The sequence below is a fragment of the Panthera onca genome, chromosome C2 (genome assembly GCF_046562875.1).
Source record: "Panthera onca isolate mPanOnc1 chromosome C2, mPanOnc1 haplotype 2, whole genome shotgun sequence".
Classification (NCBI taxonomy): Eukaryota; Metazoa; Chordata; class Mammalia; order Carnivora; family Felidae; genus Panthera; species Panthera onca.
Genome location: NC_138347.1, coordinates 44,892,943 through 44,900,205, shown reverse-complemented (window position 1 = coordinate 44,900,205; position 7,263 = coordinate 44,892,943). Strand labels below are relative to the sequence as shown.

The 7,263-nt window shown below is 35.3% G+C and overlaps 1 long non-coding RNA gene across 2 annotated transcripts in view; it reads left to right on the top strand.

Annotated features, from left to right (window-relative positions):
• Window positions 1-286: 286 nt before the first annotated feature.
• Window positions 287-7,263, top strand: part of LOC132683813 (uncharacterized) — a 203,755-nt gene continuing 196,778 nt past the window's right edge. Inside the window, exons 1-3 of one of the 2 annotated variants that reach the window (XR_014138147.1) lie at window positions 287-452; window positions 902-1,054; window positions 5,085-5,231. This is a non-coding gene — a long non-coding RNA (uncharacterized LOC132683813). The remainder of the gene's footprint in view (window positions 453-901; window positions 1,055-5,084; window positions 5,232-7,263) is intronic. The other variant, XR_009612393.3, reaches the window with a different exon arrangement.

Genomic DNA, 7,263 nt, shown 5'->3' with positions numbered 1-7,263 from the left:
TGTATTTCTTTCAGTAGATATTCCTGGTCAAGTTAAATTTCAACCATAACTATTTTTTCAGCTTAACTGTTGAAAATTTTAAATTGAAAATCCATTCTGTTTTGTTGTTGTTTCTTCGCAAATTATTCTATATTTGATATCCTTGATAGACTCTGTTACTTTGTCTCTGTTGACTTCAGTTCCACTTCCTGTAAAATGGCTCATTTTTGTTTCCCCCTTTGTTTTTATTTTCTCACTGGCTTTCTTTGCTTGCTCATGCTTTCAACCACAGTGATGTCACAGGCAATAATCATCCCTGCTAGCTTACATCACCCACCATAGGAATGGGAAATAACTCAGCTCACCTGAGCAGCTATATTCATGATCCTCCTCAATGTCAAACCATATCTGCTCTCTATTGTTTGAGAGTTATCTTGACCTCTGACACATAGCATCCATTCACTCTATTTCTGGTAAGTAAACAGAAATGCTTGTTTGTTTGTTTGCTTGCTTTTTTGTTTTTAGAGATAGAAAATCTGTTTCCCATTTTTCAGTCCAAATAATTTGGAAGAAAATGCCCCCACACTAAACTCTGGGTGAATATTTGAGTGAAACAATATTCAGCACATTCTATTTTAGGTAGCTCTGTTGATTGGCTCAAAGAATGGTCACATAGCTGAGTACAGGCTGTTCAGGCACAAAGCATTTATGAAATGAGAAATTTATTTCTCCACTGAGTTTATATTGGAAAGGAAAGACCTGTAGTGGCTGGAGGTGCTCTTCACATCATGCATAGCCTCACAACTCAACACGGATGAGAAAAGAGCTGAAAAACAGGCATACTTTGTGTACCTGAGAAACAGGTTGTTTGAAGCTTGTGTTACATCTAAAGTTTGTAATAGATGCCTCTTTGTTGAAAAAGGTCATCAAGAGAGTATGACTGCTGGTTCATCGCGAGCTCAAACCAGACAACACATCCAGAAGCTTCTCCTCACCCATCCCCCACCCTAGGAATATATGTTCTGTCCACCATTCCCACAGCAGGAGCTATTTTCAAGGATGCAACTTTGAGAGAGTAAGTGTTGTTGAGACCATCTGAACAGTATACTTGCCTAAACCTAGTTAAGGCCTCTGTATAAACATTTAAGATTCTGTTGGGTAGGTGCCGAGATCTCATCTTGTAGCTGTTGAAGACAAACCTCAAAGGTAAGTTCCCTTGATTGTTAAACCTGCCACCTACCAATGGAGTGGTCTGCTTCTTTCTTTGGTTTCTTCTTGCCCTCCATGTACAGGGGCCAGTTTGCAAACCAACACTCTTTTGTTAATGAATTTAAAGTATAATTTTTGAGTTATCATAAATAATGAATTTTCACCATCTGAACAAATTTGTGTAACTTAAGCCTAGGTCAAGAAATAGAACATTATTATTACTCCAGAAGCTTCTCTTATGCTCCCCACTAGTTAATCAGTAACATCCAAGGGCAACCCTGTCCTGTGGTCTCATAGTGTAGATTAGCTTCACCAGTTTTGAATTTTATATAAATGGAACATATATGAATTTTTTGGTCTGGATTCTTTGGCTCAATATTTTGTTTATGAGATGCATTAATATTGTCATGTGTAGTTATTGTTTGTTTATTCCTGCTGATATTCTGGATTCCATTGTGTGACTATACCTCAGTTTATTTATCTGCTTTTCTGCCGATAAGCATTTGGGTAGTTTCTGTTGGAAGCTATTATTTATAGTAATGCTCTGAACATACTGGAACTCGTTTTTCTTTATTTTTATTTTTTTAATGTTTATTTATTATTTTGAGAGAGAGACAGAGCATGAGGAGGGGAGAAGCAGAGAGAGGGAGACACAGAATCTGAAGCAGGCTACAGGCTCTGAGCTGTCAGCACAGAGCCCGATGCGGGGCTAGAACTCACAGACTGGGAGATCATAACTTGAGCCGAAGTCAGACACTCAACTGACTGAGCCACCCAGGCGACCCTGGAACTCGTTTTCCAATGAACATACGTATGCACTTCTGTTGGAAGCATACCTAGGCATGTAATTACCAGGTCAAAGGATAGGTACATACTCAGCTTTAGTAGATGCTGACAATTTCCTGTAATGGTTGTAACAGTCCACACTTTTAGCAACAATACATGAGAGTTCTGTTTCTTCCACAGTTTTGCTAATACTGGTATTTTCATTAAAGAATTTTAAAATGTTGAGTTTTCTGTCACTTGCAATAATTTTTTACTATTATAAAAAACCTGCCTGTTTTATTAGCTTTCCTCCTCTGGCTACTGTTTTATGTTACAGAGGGAAGATTGCTCATTCATGTCAAAATGAAGCTTCCATCTTTCTGAAAAATTTCTCGTATTTTATTCCTTTAAATATAAAAATATATATTCTATGTTGTATACTTTGCTGTTATTTTCAAATAACAATAACTACACAAAGGCAATGTTCCCATTTTTGCTTTAGTTCTTTGAAGTTACACTGTCATGTGATGAAGGGAAGTTTCATCAATCAAACATTGACTCTGTCCTACCTTTGAGGATAAATTTAGACTATGTATTCATTCTATTTTTAAACAATAAATAAATGAAAAGGAAAATAATTGTGCCATAATTGTTTCTTATACAAAACTGTGATAGTAAAAAATATATATATATGTGGGTATGGATGTTAAAAAAGAAAATTAAAGACATTATTCTAGTATACTTTTTATTCTTTTAATTGAAATGATGTTATAGATGTTGTAATTATTATAAACTAACATGTAGTTTCATTATTGTTGAACATGGGAATTCACAAGTAGATTTTTAAATCTGTTGCCTACGATCAAAGTTCGTAGACTTTTCAGTGATTCTGTCTCATTTTGGGGACTTAAATAAATGTTTTTAAAGAAATTCTGAGTAAATGATAAATATGGAATGGAGATGGAAACCTCTAGCTAAGAGTCTTCAGCCCTCTTATCAGCTCTGCTGTAGGCCAAATTAGAGTTTGGAGGTGTGGTCAGAAGAAATACCTGTTTGATTGTGGTTCTTGCTAAGTGTGTATTTGAAACCAGCAGATGGAAGAAGTACTCCTTATCTTGTAAAGAGTTAGATTCCGAGGAGTTCAGAGAGAGTAACCACCTTAGCTCCAGTCCTGGCCATCACCTCATGTTCTTGTTTCTGAGTTATGATAATGAACTAAACATCTTTTACTGTATCTTAGAATTTACTAATTTAATCTTTAGTGTTGATGCCTTCCCAGAGAGGTTCTAATAAATTGAATTAATTTTATCAGATACCATAGGCTCAAAGGTTTTGAAGGAAACCTCTTGTAAGAAATAAGACAATTGTAAAAGGGACTATGCAACAGTTAAAAAAGACTTAATCAGAAAAGATTAAGGGTAGAAAGATGATAGTATATTTCTAAGCAATGGTGATTACAGTTTAGGCAGCTAAACTCATACCTCCTTCATGACGATTTTCATGATATAGCCTTCATGATATTTTCAGACATACTATTATTTATTAATATTTACTTTGATCATGTTTAATTTGTAATTTTAAAATTAGGAGCTTTATTTTAATGTATAAAACATTACAGTTTCATGGGGCACCTGTGTGGCTCAGTCGGTTGGGTATCCGACTTCGGCTCAGGTCATGATCTCACAGTTTGTGGGTTCGAGCCCCGTGTTGGGCTCTGTGCTGACAGCTCGGAGCCTGGACCCTGCTTCAGATTCTGTGTCTCCCTCTCTCTCTGCCCCTCCCCTGCTCACACTCTGTCTCTCTCTCCTTCAAAAGTAAATAAACATTTAAAATTTTTTTAAAAAACATTACAGTTTCGTTAGAGATCGTAAATAATTTCATTTTTACTTTTTAATCTACAGATATTAATTATTGCTTGAAACTATCCCATTTTCCTTTCTTTTTGTGGCATAAGGGAGACTGAATTTCTTAGGTGCCTTGCTATTAGGTAGGATCATGTGCCTAGTTATAAAATATATAATGAAAGTGGAAGTGACATTTCCCAAATTTTTCTTTTTCCTCACTGTATCTAGTGTGTTGGGCTTTCACTGAAATTCTCAAGATCAAAACAAACTAATTTACTGAGTCACCTTAAAGAGGACAATTGTGTGGGCCAGTAAAAACTTGTTAAAAATTCAATAATATAACTTCTGTTTGTTTTATCCTGTAATACTTTGAGGTTGTTTCAGTATACCTTAGCCTGCCTCTTACTAAATATATAATGTACAGAATTACTAATAACTTTTCAGGAATTCACTTTTTCCTTATATTTAGACTTTTATGTGTGCAACACAGTGAAGTTCTCTGTTTCTTCCAATTTATTGTTAACCTATTCCTGTATTGATGATATGGTATTCAAGCTAAGAAAATTTTATTAAATTCCTTTGGTTGTTCATTGAATTTATAGAGTTGAAATATTTGAATATTTGCATTGATATTTGTTTTAACATTTTCTCTTATTTAAAGGGAATATCTTATGCTCATGTTGTATAGAAGTGCAATGAAAAGATTCTCAATATATATGGTATAAAATTCTAATTAATTAAAGGCAATGATAATCATAGCTTCATTTATTGAATATACTATACGCCAGATGTTACTAGTGCTTTACATATACTAGCTTATTTAACCCCACCCTGTGATGTACACACTATTATCTCTATGATATACATGAGGAAACTGAGGAACAAATATATTAATTTATTTACTGCTATGTACTGAATGTTTTTGTCCCCCAAAATTCATCTCTTGAAATCTAATCCCTAGCATAAAGGTATTAGAGATATTGAAAGTAGGGTCTTTGGAAGTTTATCATGTCATGAGGGCAGAGCTCTGATGAGTGTGATTAGTGCCTTTATAAGAAGAGACCAGAGGGGCTCCTGGGTGGTTCAGGCAGCTAAGCATCTGACTCTTGATTTTAGCTCAAGTCATAATCTCACTATTTGTGAGATCAGGTCCTGCATCAGTCTCCACACTGACAGGATGGAGTCTACTTGGGATGCTCTCTCTCCCTCTCTCTCTGCTCCTCCCCCACTCACACTCACATGTTCTCTCTCTCTCTCTCTCTCTCAAAATACTTAAACTTAAAAAAGAAAAAAGAAGAGGCCAGAGGGCCAGTTTTCTCTCTTTCTACCATGTGAGGATACAACAGGAAGTCAGCAGTCTGCAATCCAGAAGAAGGCCTTCACCAGAACCTGATCCTACTAAAACCCTGATCTCTACTTCCAGCCTCTAGAACTGTGAGAAACAATTTTTTCTTATTTCTAAGTGTAAGTCTTTACACTTTGTTATATCACTTCAATTGACACACTTTGCCAAGGTCAGCCATTAAACAGCAAAAGCAGAATTCACACACAGAAAAGATTCCAGAGACTAAGATTTATATGTTATGTTGAGTTTCTAAAAATGAGTACAAAACCTTACTTATTTAATAAATAAGTTTCGTCTTTAAAAAAAAATCAGTCAGTATGCTTTATTTCTCAAGATACAGTAAACAAGCCTCATATTTTTTGGCTCAGAAAACTTAAAAGTCCAGGGAAACCTCTGACTTCAGGTATGTCTAGATTCATACTCGAGAGATATGATCAGGGCTTAGTCTCTCCTTCTCAACTTCTTGGCTGTATCTTCTCTGGATTCATTACGTTTTCATGCAGGTTTATTCTGGGATCAAAAAGGAACACTGTAGGGGCGCCTGGGTGGCTCAGTCGGTTAAGTGTCCGACTTCGGCTCAGGTCATGATCTCACGGTCTGTGAGTTCGAGCCCCGCGTCGGGCTCTGTGCTGACAGCTCAGAGCCTGGAGCCTGTTTCAGATTCTGTGTCTCCCTCTCTCTGACCCTCCCCTGTTCATGCTCTGTCTCTCTCTGTCTCAAAAATAAATAAACGTTAAAAAAAAAATTTAAAAAAAGGAACACTGTAGGTCATATCCTCTTTTCCATGTAGTGAGAGTCTATTCGAGTGTCTTCCTCAAAAGACTAATCTTTTTTTCTCCTAGAAGCACCAGTAAAGATTTCCTTGGTTGTATCAGTAGCATAATCTGCTGACAGGCTAACGTCACTCAAGAACCTCATTCTCTTCCTTCTCTGGAGCCAAGGGTCAGGGCCATCTCTGAAACCTGGTGGCTGAGTAAGAAAAAGTGAATTTGTCAATAGGAAATTCAAATATCAGTGGTGGAAGAGTAAAGAAACCTGTCAAGGAAGAACCAGCAGCTGTCTATACCAGAAATTTTGCTTGTTTTAAAAAAATTTATTCCATTTCAACACTTAGAAAAAGCTAAATTAATGGATAATCACTTTTTAAAATGTGATTTTAGACTCTTGGTTAGAGTTTCCATTTCATTTTTGTAGCCATTGTTTATTCAAAACATCTTTTAAAACACTCAAAATGAATTAATATTTCACAATGTAAAGTGCCAGAAAAACTCAATAATTCAAAATAAACATCCATGTGTGCATTTCTAGAATGTCTGTCATGTTGGCATTCAAATACAGGCATGGTTTCCTTGATTTCCCAAATTATTCATACATATGGGATAAGCCAGCATAATCATACTAAAAATATACCTAGACAAGTCTAACAAAAATTAAGATAGAGGTATCAAAATGATTAGGTCTCTTCTCTCTTCTTATGAGAACAAAAGTTATGAAGCTAGTCATAATACAAATATTAGTGTTTAGTATTATTCTTCTTTAAATATAGTGATAGGAGGAGTAGAAGAGGGGGGAAATTCAGCATAGATTGAATGCCTGTTGTTTTTCAGATTCAGTGATATGTAGTGTGGTATGCAAATTCATGTATATCTCATTATAAACTCACACCAGTTCTGTGGAAGTTGGTATGATTATTCCTGCTATACAGTTGGAAAATTATATCTCAGTGAGTTATATAGTCGGCTAAAATGAACAAACTAAACAGTTGTAGATCAAACATTTAAAAGTAAGTCTCTAGAAAACCATAGTTCTTTTAAATTCTATCCAATCATTCATTCACACATCTATCTATTTAGTTATTTTTTGGCTGATTAGCTATTTGGTCAGAATCTGAAATAAGTTAGGCAAAATGATTGCTAAACTCTCATTCTGTTGTAATATATGCTATTGGAAAATTAATTTTTATGGGAATAGTACTTCTTATAAACAGTGACCTACAGATGCTATGTTCTAGATTTATAGACACATTAGTTCGGCAAATATTAAAATAATAAAATCACCAGACTCTTGGGAGAAACTATGAAATTATATATGCTAATTTAATAGCTCAGTTTCTGAAGTGAA